This window comes from Oncorhynchus keta, chromosome 18 (genome assembly GCF_023373465.1).
Source record: "Oncorhynchus keta strain PuntledgeMale-10-30-2019 chromosome 18, Oket_V2, whole genome shotgun sequence".
Taxonomy (NCBI): domain Eukaryota; kingdom Metazoa; phylum Chordata; class Actinopteri; order Salmoniformes; family Salmonidae; genus Oncorhynchus; species Oncorhynchus keta.
In genome coordinates this window covers 54,768,826-54,781,325 of record NC_068438.1, presented here as the reverse complement: position 1 = coordinate 54,781,325, position 12,500 = coordinate 54,768,826, and the positions used below count along the sequence as shown (strand labels likewise).

The following is a 12,500-nucleotide window of genomic DNA, read 5'->3' as shown; positions in this document are numbered from 1 at the left end:
GAGGTAGGGGGGCTGAGGGGAACGAGGTAGGGGGGCTGAGGGGAACTAGGTAGGGGGGCTGAGGGGAACTAGGTAGGGGGGCTGAGGGGAACTAGGTAGGGGGGCTGAGGGGAACTAGGTAGGGGGGCTGAGGGGAACGAGGTAGGGGGGCTGAGGGGAACGAGGTAGGGGGGCTGAGGGGAACGAGGTAGGGGGGCTGAGGGGAACGAGGTAGGGGGGCTGAGGGGAACGAGGTAGGGGGGCTGAGGGGAACGAGGTAGGGGGGCTGAGGGGAACGAGGTAGGGTGGCTGACGGGAACGAGGTAGGTGGTCTGAGGGGAACTAGGTAGGGGGGCTGAGGGGAACGAGGTAGGGGGGCTGAGGGGAACGAGGTAGGGGGCTGAGGGGAACGAGGTAGGGTGGCTGAGGGAACTAGGTAGGGGGGCTGAGGGGAACTAGGTAGGGGGGCTGAGGGGAACTAGGTAGGGGGCTGAGGGGAACTAGGTAGGGGGCTGAGGGGAACGAGGTAGGGGGCTGAGGGAACGAGGTAGGGGGCTGAGGGGAACGAGGTAGGGGGCTGAGGGGAACGAGGGTAGGGTGGCTGAGGGAACTAGGTAGGGGGCTGAGGGGAACTAGGTAGGGGGCTGAGGGGAACTAGGTAGGGGGCTGAGGGGAACTAGGTAGGGGGCTGAGGGGAACTAGGTAGGGGGCTGAGGGGAACTAGGTAGGGGGCTGAGGGGAACGAGGTAGGGGGCTGAGGGGAACGAGGTAGGGGGCTGAGGGGAACGAGGTAGGGGGCTGAGGGGAACTAGGTAGGGGGCTGAGGGGAACGAGGTAGGGGGCTGAGGGGAATGAGGTAGGGGGCTGAGGGGAATGAGGTAGGGGGCTGAGGGGAACGAGGTAGGGGGGCTGAGGGGAATGTAAAGGTTGTGTTATATAGTGTAGTGGTTGTGGTATATAGTGTAGTGGTTGTGTTATATAGTGTAGTGGTTGTGTTATACAGTGTAGTGGTTGTGTTATACAGTGTAGTGGTTGTGGTATACAGTGTAGTGGTTGTGTTATACAGTGTAGTGGTTGTGTTATATAGTGTAGTGGTTGTGTTATACAGTGTAGTGGTTGTGGTATACAGTGTAGTGGTTGTGTTATACAGTGTAGTGGTTGTGGTATACAGTGTAGTGGTTGTGTTATACAGTGTAGTGGTTGTGTTATACAGTGTAGTGGTTGTGGTATACAGTGTAGTGGTTGTGTTATACAGTGTAGTGGTTGTGTTATACAGTGTAGTGGTTGTGTTATACAGTGTAGTGGTTGTGGTATACAGTGTAGTGGTTGTGTTATATAGTGTAGTGGTTGTGTTATATAGTGTAGTGGTTGTGGTATACAGTGTAGTGGTTGTGTTTCGCAGACCCAAAGTGTTAGCTTGTGCGGTGAAATAGAACACAAATGCACCTGCTCAAATAGTAGAAGTATGCCAAGTGTTTATGGTATTTTCTGAACATTAGCCTACTGCATGTTGCTGCTTGTTAACACAGCAACATTTGCATAACGACGTGAAGTCTCAAACACTAGGGATACCAGTTGTCAAAGGCAAGTGGTTTCAGTCCTCGTTTTAATTGGTTGTTAATATAGTAGCATTATGATGTGGCGTCATGTGTTGCTGTTGTCAACACATCCTTACTGCATCCTTGTTTGTGGCTAGAGGGTGTGGTTGGGTAAAGCCAGGCATAGTACGACACACACATACACACACACGCACACACACACACACGCACGCACGCACACACGCACGCACGCGCACGCGCACGCACACACACACACACACACACACACACACACACACACACACACACACACACACACACACACACACACACACACACACACACACACACACACACACACACACACACACACACACACACACACACACAAAGGGGTGTGCTTTAGTTATGACAGCAGTAGTACTATAAACAGGTTTCACCTCCCACACTGACAGTCTTGAGTAATCCCTTCACACCCCTTCACAACACTGAGAGTCCTGAGTAATCCCTTCACAACACTGAGAGTCCTGAGTAATCCCTTCACACCCCTTCACAACACTGACAGTCCTGAGTAATCCCTTCACAACACTGAGAGTCCTGAGTAATCCCTTCACACCCCTTCACAACACTGACAGTCCTGAGTAATCCCTTCACACCCCCTCACAACACTGACAGTCCTGAGTAATCCCTTCACAACACTGAGAGTCCTGAGTAATCCCTTCACACCCCTCACAACACTGACAGTCCTGAGTAATCCCTTCACAACACTGAGAGTCCTGAGTAATCCCTTCACACCCCCTCAGAACACTGAGAGTCCTGAGTAATCCCTTCACAACACTGAGAGTCCTGAGTAATCCCTTCACACCCCTTTACAACACTGACAGTCCTGAGTAATCCCTTCACAACACTGAGAGTCCTGAGTAATCCCTTCACACCCCCTCACAACACTGACAGTCCTGAGTAATCCCTTCACACCCCTCACAACACTGAGAGTCCTGAGTAATCCCTTCACACCCCTCACAACACTGACAGTCCTGAGTAATCCCTTCACACCCCCTCACAACACTGACAGTCCTGAGTAATCCCTTCACACCCCCTCATAACACTGACAGTCCTGAGTAATCCCTTCACACCCCTCAGATCACTGAGAGTCCTGAGTAATCCCTCCACACCCCCTCACAACACTGAGAGTCCTGAGTAATCCCTTCACACCCCCTCACAACACTGACAGTCCTGAGTAATCCCTTCACAACACTGAGAGTCCTGAGTAATCCCTTCACACCCCTTCACAACACTGACAGTCCTGAGTAATCCCTTCACACCCCCTCAGATCACTGAGAGTCCTGAGTAATCCCTTCACAACACTGAGAGTCCTGAGTAATCCCTTCACACCCCCTCACAACACTGAGAGTCCTGAGTAATCCCTTCACACCCCCTCACAACACTGAGAGTCCTGAGTAATCCCTCCACAACACTGAGAGTCCTGAGTAATCCCTTCACACCCCCTCACAACACTGAGAGTCCTGAGTAATCCCTCCACAACACTGTGAGTCCTGAGTAATCCCTTCACACCCCCCCAGAACCCTGACATTCTCTTTGTAATGAAAAGTGCTGGTATTATTCATATTCTTAAAAAATAAATGGTTGTAAATAGTACCAGATAGGGGTTGTTTGTTTTGTATTCCTTTTGATGCTATATAGAACCCTTTTATGATGCTATATAGAACCCTTTTATGATGCTATATATAACCCTTTTATGATGCTATATAGAACCCTTTTATGATGCTATATAGAACCCTTTTATGATGCTATATAGAACCCTTTTATGATGCTATATAGAACCCTTTTATGATGCTATATAGAACCCTTTTTGATGCTATATAGAACCCTTTTTTGATGCTATATATAACCCTTTTTGATGCTATATAGAACCCTTTTTGATGCTATATAGAACCCTTTTTGATGCTATATAGAACCCTTTTTGATGCTATATAGAACCCTTTTTGATGCTATATAGAACCCTTTTTTGATGCTATATAGAACCCTTTTTGATGCTATATAGAACCCTTTTATGATGCTATATAGAACCCTTTTATGATGCTATATAGAACCCTTTTTGATGCTATATATAACCCTTTTTGATGCTATATAGAACCCTTTTTGATGCTATATAGAACCCTTTTTGATGCTATATAGAACCCTTTTTGATGCTATATAGAACCCTTTTTGATGCTATATAGAACCCTTTTTGATGCTATATAGAACCCTTTTTTGATGCTATATAGAACCCTTTTTGATGCTATATAGAACCCTTTTTTGATGCTATATAGAACCCTTTTTGATGCTATATAGAACCCTTTTTTGATGCTATATAGAACCCTTTTTTGATGCTATATAGAACCCTTTTTGATGCTATATAGAACCCTTTTTGATGCTATATAGAACCCTTTTTTGATGCTATATAGAACCCTTTTTGATGCTATATAGAACCCTTTTTTGATGCTATATAGAACCCTTTTTTGATGCTATATAGAACCCTTTTATGATGCTATATAGAACCCTTTTTTGATGCTATATAGAACCCTTTTTTGATGGTTCAATAAAGAACCATGCTCGGTTCTAAACAGAACCTATATGGTTCTAGAACCCTTTCCTAATGTTCTATAAAAGAACCATTAAAAAATGCACTATATAGCACCAAAAAAGGGTTCCGCTATGGTTACAACCCTTTTTGGGCCTATCTGGACCAACCTGCACTCACCTGCTCTGTCGAGACCAATCACCTGCACTGTCTAGACCAATCACCTGCACTGTCTAGACCAATCACCTGCTCTATAGACCAATCACCTGCACTGTTGACCAATCACCTGCACTGTCTAGACCAATCACCTGCTCTGTCGACCAATCACCTGCACTGTCGAGACCAATCACCTGCTCTGTGAGACCAATCACCTGCACTGTCGAGACCAATCACCTGCTCTGTCGAGACCAATCACCTACTGTCTAGACCAATCACCTGCACTGTCTAGACCAATCACCTGCTCTGTCGAGACCAATCACCTGCACTGTCGAGACCAATCACCTGCTCTGTAGACCAATCACCTGCACTGTCTAGACCAATCACCTGCACTATCTAGACCAATCACCTGCTCTGTCGAGACCAATCACCTGCTCTGTCGAGACCAATCACCTGCTCTGTCTAGACCAATCACCTGCACTGTCGAGACCAATCACCTGAACCAATCACCTGCACTGTCTAGACCAATCACCTGCACTGTCTAGACCAATCACCTGCACTGTCGAGACCAATCACCTGCTCTGTCGAGACCAATCACCTGCACTGTCTAGACCAATCACCTGCTCTGTCTAGACCAATCACCTGCTCTGTCGAGACCAATCACCTGCTCTGTCTAGACCAATCACCTGCACTGTCTAGACCAATCACCTGCTCTGTCGAGACCAATCACCTGCACTGTCGAGACCAATCACCTGCACTGTCTAGACCAATCACCTGCACTGTCTAGACCAATCACCTGCACTGTCTAGACCAATCACCTGCACTGTCTAGACCAATCACCTGCTCTGTCTAGACCAATCACCTGCACTGTCTAGACCAATCACCTGCTCTGTCTAGACCAATCACCTGCTCTGTCTAGACCAATCACCTGCTCTGTCTAGACCAATCACCTGCTCTGTCTAGACCAATCACCTGCTCTGTCTAGACCAATCACCTGCTCTGTCTAGACCAATCACCTGCTCTGTCGAGACCAATCACCTGCTCTGTCGAGACCAATCACCTGCTCTGTCTAGACCAATCACCTGCTCTGTCGAGACCAATCACCTGCTCTGTCGAGACCAATCACCTGCTCTGTCGAGACCAATCACCTGCTCTGTCGAGACCAATCACCTGCTCTGTCGAGACCAATCACCTGCACTGTCTAGACCAATCACCTGCTCTGTCGAGACCAATCACCTGCACTGTCGAGACCAATCACCTGCACTGTCTAGACCAATCACCTGCACTGTCTAGACCAATCACCTGCACTGTCTAGACCAATCACCTGCTCTGTCGAGACCAATCACCTGCACTGTCGAGACCAATCACCTGCTCTGTCTAGACCAATCACCTGCTCTGTCGAGACCAATCACCTGCACTGTCGAGACCAATCACCTGCTCTGTCTAGACCAATCACCTGCACTGTCTAGACCAATCACCTGCACTGTCTAGACCAATCACCTGCACTGTCGAGACCAATCACCTGCTCTGTCGAGACCAATCACCTGCTCTGTCGAGACCAATCACCTGCACTGTCTAGACCAATCACCTGCACTGTCTAGACCAATCACCTGCTCTGTCGAGACCAATCACCTGCTCTGTCGAGACCAATCACCTGCTCTGTCTAGACCAATCACCTGCTCTGTCGAGACCAATCACCTGCTCTGTCTAGACCAATCACCTGCTCTGTCGAGACCAATCACCTGCTCTGTCGAAACCAATCACCTGCTCTGTCGAGACCAATCACCTGCTCTGTCGAGACCAATCACCTGCACTGTCTAGACCAATCACCTGCACTGTCTAGACCAATCACCTGCTCTGTCTAGACCAATCACCTACACTGTCTAGACCAATCACCTGCTCTGTCTAGACCAATCACCTGCTCTGTCGAGACCAATCACCTGCACTGTCGAGACCAATCACCTGCTCTGTCGAGACCAATCACCTGCTCTGTCGAGACCAATCACCTGCACTGTCTAGACCAATCACCTGCTCTGTCGAGACCAATCACCTGCACTGTCGAGACCAATCACCTGCTCTGTCTAGACCAATCACCTGCTCTGTCTAGACCAATCACCTGCACTGTCTAGACCAATCACCTGCTCTGTCGAGACCAATCAGCTGCTCTGTCGAGACCAATCACCTGCTCTGTCGAGACCAATCACCTGCTCTGTCTAGACCAATCACCTGCTCTGTCGAGACCAATCACCTGCTCTGTCTAGACCAATCACCTGCTCTGTCGAGACCAATCACCTGCTCTGTCGAGACCAATCACCTGCTCTGTCGAGACCAATCACCTGCTCTGTCGAAACCAATCACCTGCTCTGTCGAGACCAATCACCTGCTCTGTCGAGACCAATCACCTGCTCTGTCGAGACCAATCACCTGCACTGTCTAGACCAACCACCTGCACTGTCTAGACCAATCACCTGCTCTGTCTAGACCAATCACCTGCTCTGTCGAGACCAATCACCTGCTCTGTCGAGACCAACCACCTGCTCTGTCGAGACCAATCACCTGCTCTGTCGAAACCAATCACCTGCTCTGTCGAGACCAATCACCTGCTCTGTCGAGACCAATCACCTGCTCTGTCTAGACCAATCACCTGCTCTGTCGAGACCAATCACCTGCTCTGTCGAGACCAATCACCTGCTCTGTCTAGACCAATCACCTGCTCTGTCTAGACCAATCACCTGCTCTGTCTAGACCAACCACCTGCTCTGTCGAGACCAATCACCTGCTCTGTCGAAACCAATCACCTGCTCTGTCGAGACCAATCACCTGCTCTGTCGAGACCAATCACCTGCTCTGTCTAGACCAATCACCTGCTCTGTCGAGACCAATCACCTGCTCTGTCGAGACCAATCACCTGCTCTGTCTAGACCAATCACCTGCTCTGTCTAGACCAATCACCTGCTCTGTCTAGACCAATCACCTGCTCTGTCTAGACCAATCACCTGCACTGTCTAGACCAATCACCTGCTCTGTCGAGACCAATCACCTGCTCTGTCTAGACCAATCACCTGCTCTGTCTAGACCAATCACCTGCTCTGTCGAGACCAATCACCTGCTCTGTCGAGACCAATCACCTGCTCTGTCTAGACCAATCACCTGCTCTGTCGAGACCAATCACCTGCTCTGTCGAGACCAACCACCTGCTCTGTCGAGACCAATCACCTGCTCTGTCGAGACCAACCACCTGCTCTGTCGAGACCAATCACCTGCTCTGTCGAAACCAATCACCTGCTCTGTCGAAACCAATCACCTGCTCTGTCGAAACCAATCACCTGCTCTGTCTAGACCAATCACCTGCACTGTCTAGACCAATCACCTGCTCTGTCGAGACCAATCACCTGCACTGTCTAGACCAATCACCTGCTCTGTCTAGACCAACCACCTGCACTGTCTAGACCAACCACCAATCACCTGCACTGTCTAGACCAACCACCAATCACCTGCACTGTCTACACCAACCACCAATCACCTGCACTTTCTATAGTGCTTCATTAATGACTGTTGTCACGTTCTGCATAATTCAACAAGTGTATCAATATCAGGATACTGATTAATAACCAACAGCTTGACTCTAGATGACATCTATACATACTTTACATTGTCAATCACATCAGACATAACATCCCGATCATCCAAGTGTTCGGAAGTTGATTTCATTTTAGAGCATTTCAAATGTATTAAAACCAGTTGAAGCTAGGGGGGCGCCATTTCATTATTGGATAAAAAAAACATGCCCGTTTTAAGCGCAACATTTTGTCACAAAAAGATGCTCGACTATGCATATAATTGCCAGCTTTGGAAAGAAAACACTCTGACGTTTTCAAAACTGCAAAGATATTATCTGTGGGTGCCCCAGAACTGATCTTACAGGCGAAACCAAGATGCAACTTCAAACAGGAAATGAGCAGGATTTTGAGGCTCTGTTTTCCATTGTCTCCTTATATGGCTGTGAAAGCGCCACGAATTAGCCTGCCCTTTCTATCGTTTCTCCAAGTTGTCTGCAGCATTGTGATGTATTTGTAGGCATATCATTGGAAGATTGACCATAAGAGACTACATTTACCAGGGGTCCGCCCGGTGTCCTTTGTTGAAATTGTTGCGTAATCTCCAAGCTGCTCGCATTCATCCATGTGATTGAGACAGAGAGGAGACTTCCAGGAATGATATATCATGAAGAGATATGTGAAAAACACCTTGAGGATTGATTCTAAACAACGTTTACCATGTTTCAGTCGATATTATGGAGTTAATGTGGAAGAAAATTTGGCGTTTGGATGAATGAATTTTCGTTTTTTTTTTGGTAGCCAAACATGACGCAGAAAACGGACCGATTTCTCCTGCACAACTAATCTTTCAGGAAAACTGAACATTTGCTATCTAACTGAGAGTCTCCTCATTGAAAACATCCGAAGTTCTTCAAAGGAAAATGATTTATTGAATGTTTTTGCTGGTTTTTGTGAAAATGTTGCCTGCTAATGCTAACACTAAATGCTAATGCTAAATGCTAATACTAAATGCTAACGCTAAATGCTAAATGCTAGTTTGCTATGGTTGAGAAGCATATTTTGAAAATCTGAGATGACAGTGTTGTTAACAAAAGGCTAAGCTTGAGAGCAAATAGATTACTTTCATTTAATTTGCGATTTTCATGAATAGTTAACGTTGCGTTATGGTAATGAGCTTGAGGCTGTATTCACGATCCCGGATCCGGGATGGGCTCGACGCAAGAAGTTAAACTATAACTTTGTTTTCAATAACAACAAATGAACCCCCATGAAACTGAAGTTTCTCTTTCTTCTCTTTGTTGGGACGGTGAGTTAAATCACCAACGAAGCATTAGTGCTGTTATAGATGCAACAGAAAGACAATGTATTCCATTGATTCCCATTTCAGCCATTACCAGGGTGTGTTTGACAAGTCATTACAAAACATGTCCACAGTCGTAATATTAACGGGACAAAACAACCTATGAAAGAGTCACTGTAAAATGAAAGTAATCCATCCAGCTAAATTTAAGTGACGAGTGGATTTTGCTCCCCTCAAACACAGGAAATAAATGGCTAATAAAACGACAAATATTCAGGTGCAGATGTTCAGGTGGACGGGGCACATTGCTATATTATATTATTCAATTCCATATGACCTACTGCTTTCCCAGGAACAGGCCCAGATCTGTCATATGCATGAAGAGAAGGCAAAGAAAAAGGCTGCCTTATGAGAAGTCGTAGGCGCTCGAATAAACCCCCACTGCCTTCCATTCTGTTAGCAAACGTGCAATCTTAGGAAAATAAAATCGATGATCTACCGGGAAGATTAAACTACTAACACGACATTCAAAACTGTAATATCTTATGCTTCATGGAGTCGTGGCTGAACGATGACATTGTCTACATAGAGCTGGCTGGTTATACGCTGTACCGGCAGGATAGAACAGCAGCGTCTGGTAAGACAAGGGGCGGCGGACTATGTATTTTTTGTAAATAACAGCTGGTGCACAATATATCTAAGGAGATCTCAAGGTTTTGCTCGCCTGAGGTAGAGTATCTCATGATAAGCTGTAGACCACACCATCTACCGAGAGAGTTTTCATCTGTTTTTTGTAGGCGTCTAAAACAATTCTAGATCACCTGTCCTCCACACACACAGAGACGCATACAAAGTTCTCCCTCGCCTTCCATTTGGCAAATCTGACAATAATTCTATCCACCTGATTTCTGCTTACAAGCAAAAATTAAAGCAGGAAGCACCAGTGACTTGGTCAGTAAAAAAGTGGTCAGATGAAGCAGATGCTAAACTACAGGACTGTTTTGCTATTACAGACTGGAACATGTTCCGGAATTCCTCCGGTGGCATTGAGGAGTACACCACATCAGTCACTGGCTTCATCAATAAGTGCATCGATGACGTCGTCCCCACAGTGACCATATGTACATACCCCAACCAGAAGCCATGGATTACAGACAACATCCGCACTGAGCTAAAGGTTAGAGCTGCTGCTTTCAAGGAGCGGGACTCTAACCCGGAAGCTTACAAGAAATCCCGCTATGTCCTGCGACGAACCATCAAACAGGAAACGCGCCAATACAGGACTAAGAATGAATCATACTACACCGGCTCTGACTCTCATCGGATGTGCAAAACATTACAGACTACAAAGGGAAGCACAGCCGAGAGCTGCCCAGTGAAACGAGCCTACCACATGAGCTAAACTACTTCTATGCTCGCTTCGAGGCAAATAACATGGAAACATGCATGAGAGCACCAGCTGTTCCGGAAGACTGTGTGATCACGCTCTCCACAGCCGATGTGAGTAAGACCTTTAAACAGGTTACCATACACAAGGCCGTGGGGTCAGATGGACCAGGACGTGTACTCTGACCAACTGACAAGTATCTTCACTGACATTTTCAACCTCTCCCTGACTTAGTCTGTAATACCAACATCTTTCAAGCAGACCACCATAGTCTGTGTGCCCAAGAACACTATGATAACCTGCCTAAATGACTACCGACCCGTTGCACTCACGTTGCCATGAAGTGCTTTGAAAGGCTGGTCATGGCTCACATCAACACCATTATTCCAGAAACCCTAGACTCTAGACCCACTCCAATTTGCATACCGTCCAAAACAGATCCACAGATGATGCAATCTCTACTGCACTCCACACTGCCCTTTCCCACCTGGACAAAAGGAACACCTATGTGAGAATGATGTTCATTGACTACAGTTCAGCGTTCAACACCATAGTACCCTCAAAGCTCATCAATAAGCTAAGGACCGTGGGACTAAGCACCTCCCTCTGCAACTGGATCCTTGGCTTCCTGATGGGCCGCCCCCAGTGGGAAACTGCTCGGCCTCCGACAGCAAGGCACTACAGAGGGTAGTGTGTACGGCCCAGGACATCACTGGGGCCAAGCTGCCTGCCATCCAGGACCTCTATACCAGGCGGTGTCAGAGGAAAGCTCAAAAAATTGTGAAAGACTCCAGCCACTCCAGTCATAGACGGTTCTCTCTGCTACTACACGGCAAGCGGTACCGGAGCAGGTCTCGGTACCGGAGCAGGTCTCGGTCCCAGAGGCTTCAAACAGCTTCTACCCCCAAGCCATAAGTCTCCTGAACACCTAATCAAATGGCTACCCAGACTATTTGCATTGCCACCACTTTTACATCGCTGCTAGTGTCTGTTGTTATTATCTTTGCATAGTCACTTCAGTAATTACGTACATGTACATATGACCTCAATTACCTCAACTAACCGGTGCCCCCGCACATTGACTCTGTACCGGTACCCCCTGTATATAGTCTCCACATTGACTCTGTACCGGTACCCCCTGTATATAGTCTCCACATTGACTCTGTACCGGTACCCCCTGTATATAGCCTCCACATTGACTCTGTACCGGTACCCCCTGTATATAGCCTCCACATTGACTCTGTACCGGTACCCCCTGTATATAGTCTCCACAGTGACTCTGTACCGGTACCCCCTGTATATAGTCTCCACATTGACTCTGTACCGTAATACCCTGTATATAGTCTCCACATTGACTCTGTACCGGTACCCCCTGTATATAGCCTCCACATTGACTCTGTACCGTAATACCCTGTATATAGCCTCCACATTGACTCTGTACCGTAACACCCTGTATATAGCCTCCACATTGACTCTGTACCGGTACCCCCTGTATATAGCCTCCACATTGACTCTGTACCATAAAACCCTGTATATAGTCTCCACATTGACTCTGTACCGGTACCCCCTGTATATAGTCTCCACATTGACTCTGTACCGGTACCCCCTGTATATAGCCTCCACATTGACTCTGTACCGGTACCCCCTGTATATAGCCTCCACATTGACTCTGTACCGTAACACCCTGTATATAGCCTCCACATTGACTCTGTACCAGTACCCCCTGTATATAGCCTCCACATTGACTCTGTACCGGTACCCCCTGTATATAGCCTCCACATTGACTCTGTACCGGTACCCCCTGTATATAGCCTCCACATTGACTCTGTACCGGTACCCCCTGTATATAGCCTCCACATTGACTCTGTACTGGTACCCCCTGTATATAGCCTCCACATTGACTCTGTACCGGTACCCCCTGTATATAGCCTCCACATTGACTCTGTACCGGTACCCCCTGTATATTGCCTCCACATTGACTCTCTACCGGTACCCCCTG

At 47.4% G+C, this 12,500-nt stretch overlaps 1 long non-coding RNA gene across 1 annotated transcript; it reads right to left on the bottom strand.

Moving 5' to 3' along the window:
• Window positions 1-4,457: 4,457 nt before the first annotated feature.
• On the bottom strand, window positions 4,458-7,672 carry LOC127908908 (uncharacterized). Its single transcript, XR_008069018.1, has 6 exons — window positions 7,625-7,672; window positions 6,283-6,326; window positions 5,821-6,106; window positions 5,557-5,644; window positions 4,809-4,874; window positions 4,458-4,513 (listed from the first exon to the last, which is right to left on the bottom strand). It is a non-coding gene; the product is annotated as an uncharacterized LOC127908908 (long non-coding RNA).
• Between the last annotated feature and the right edge of the window lie 4,828 nt (window positions 7,673-12,500).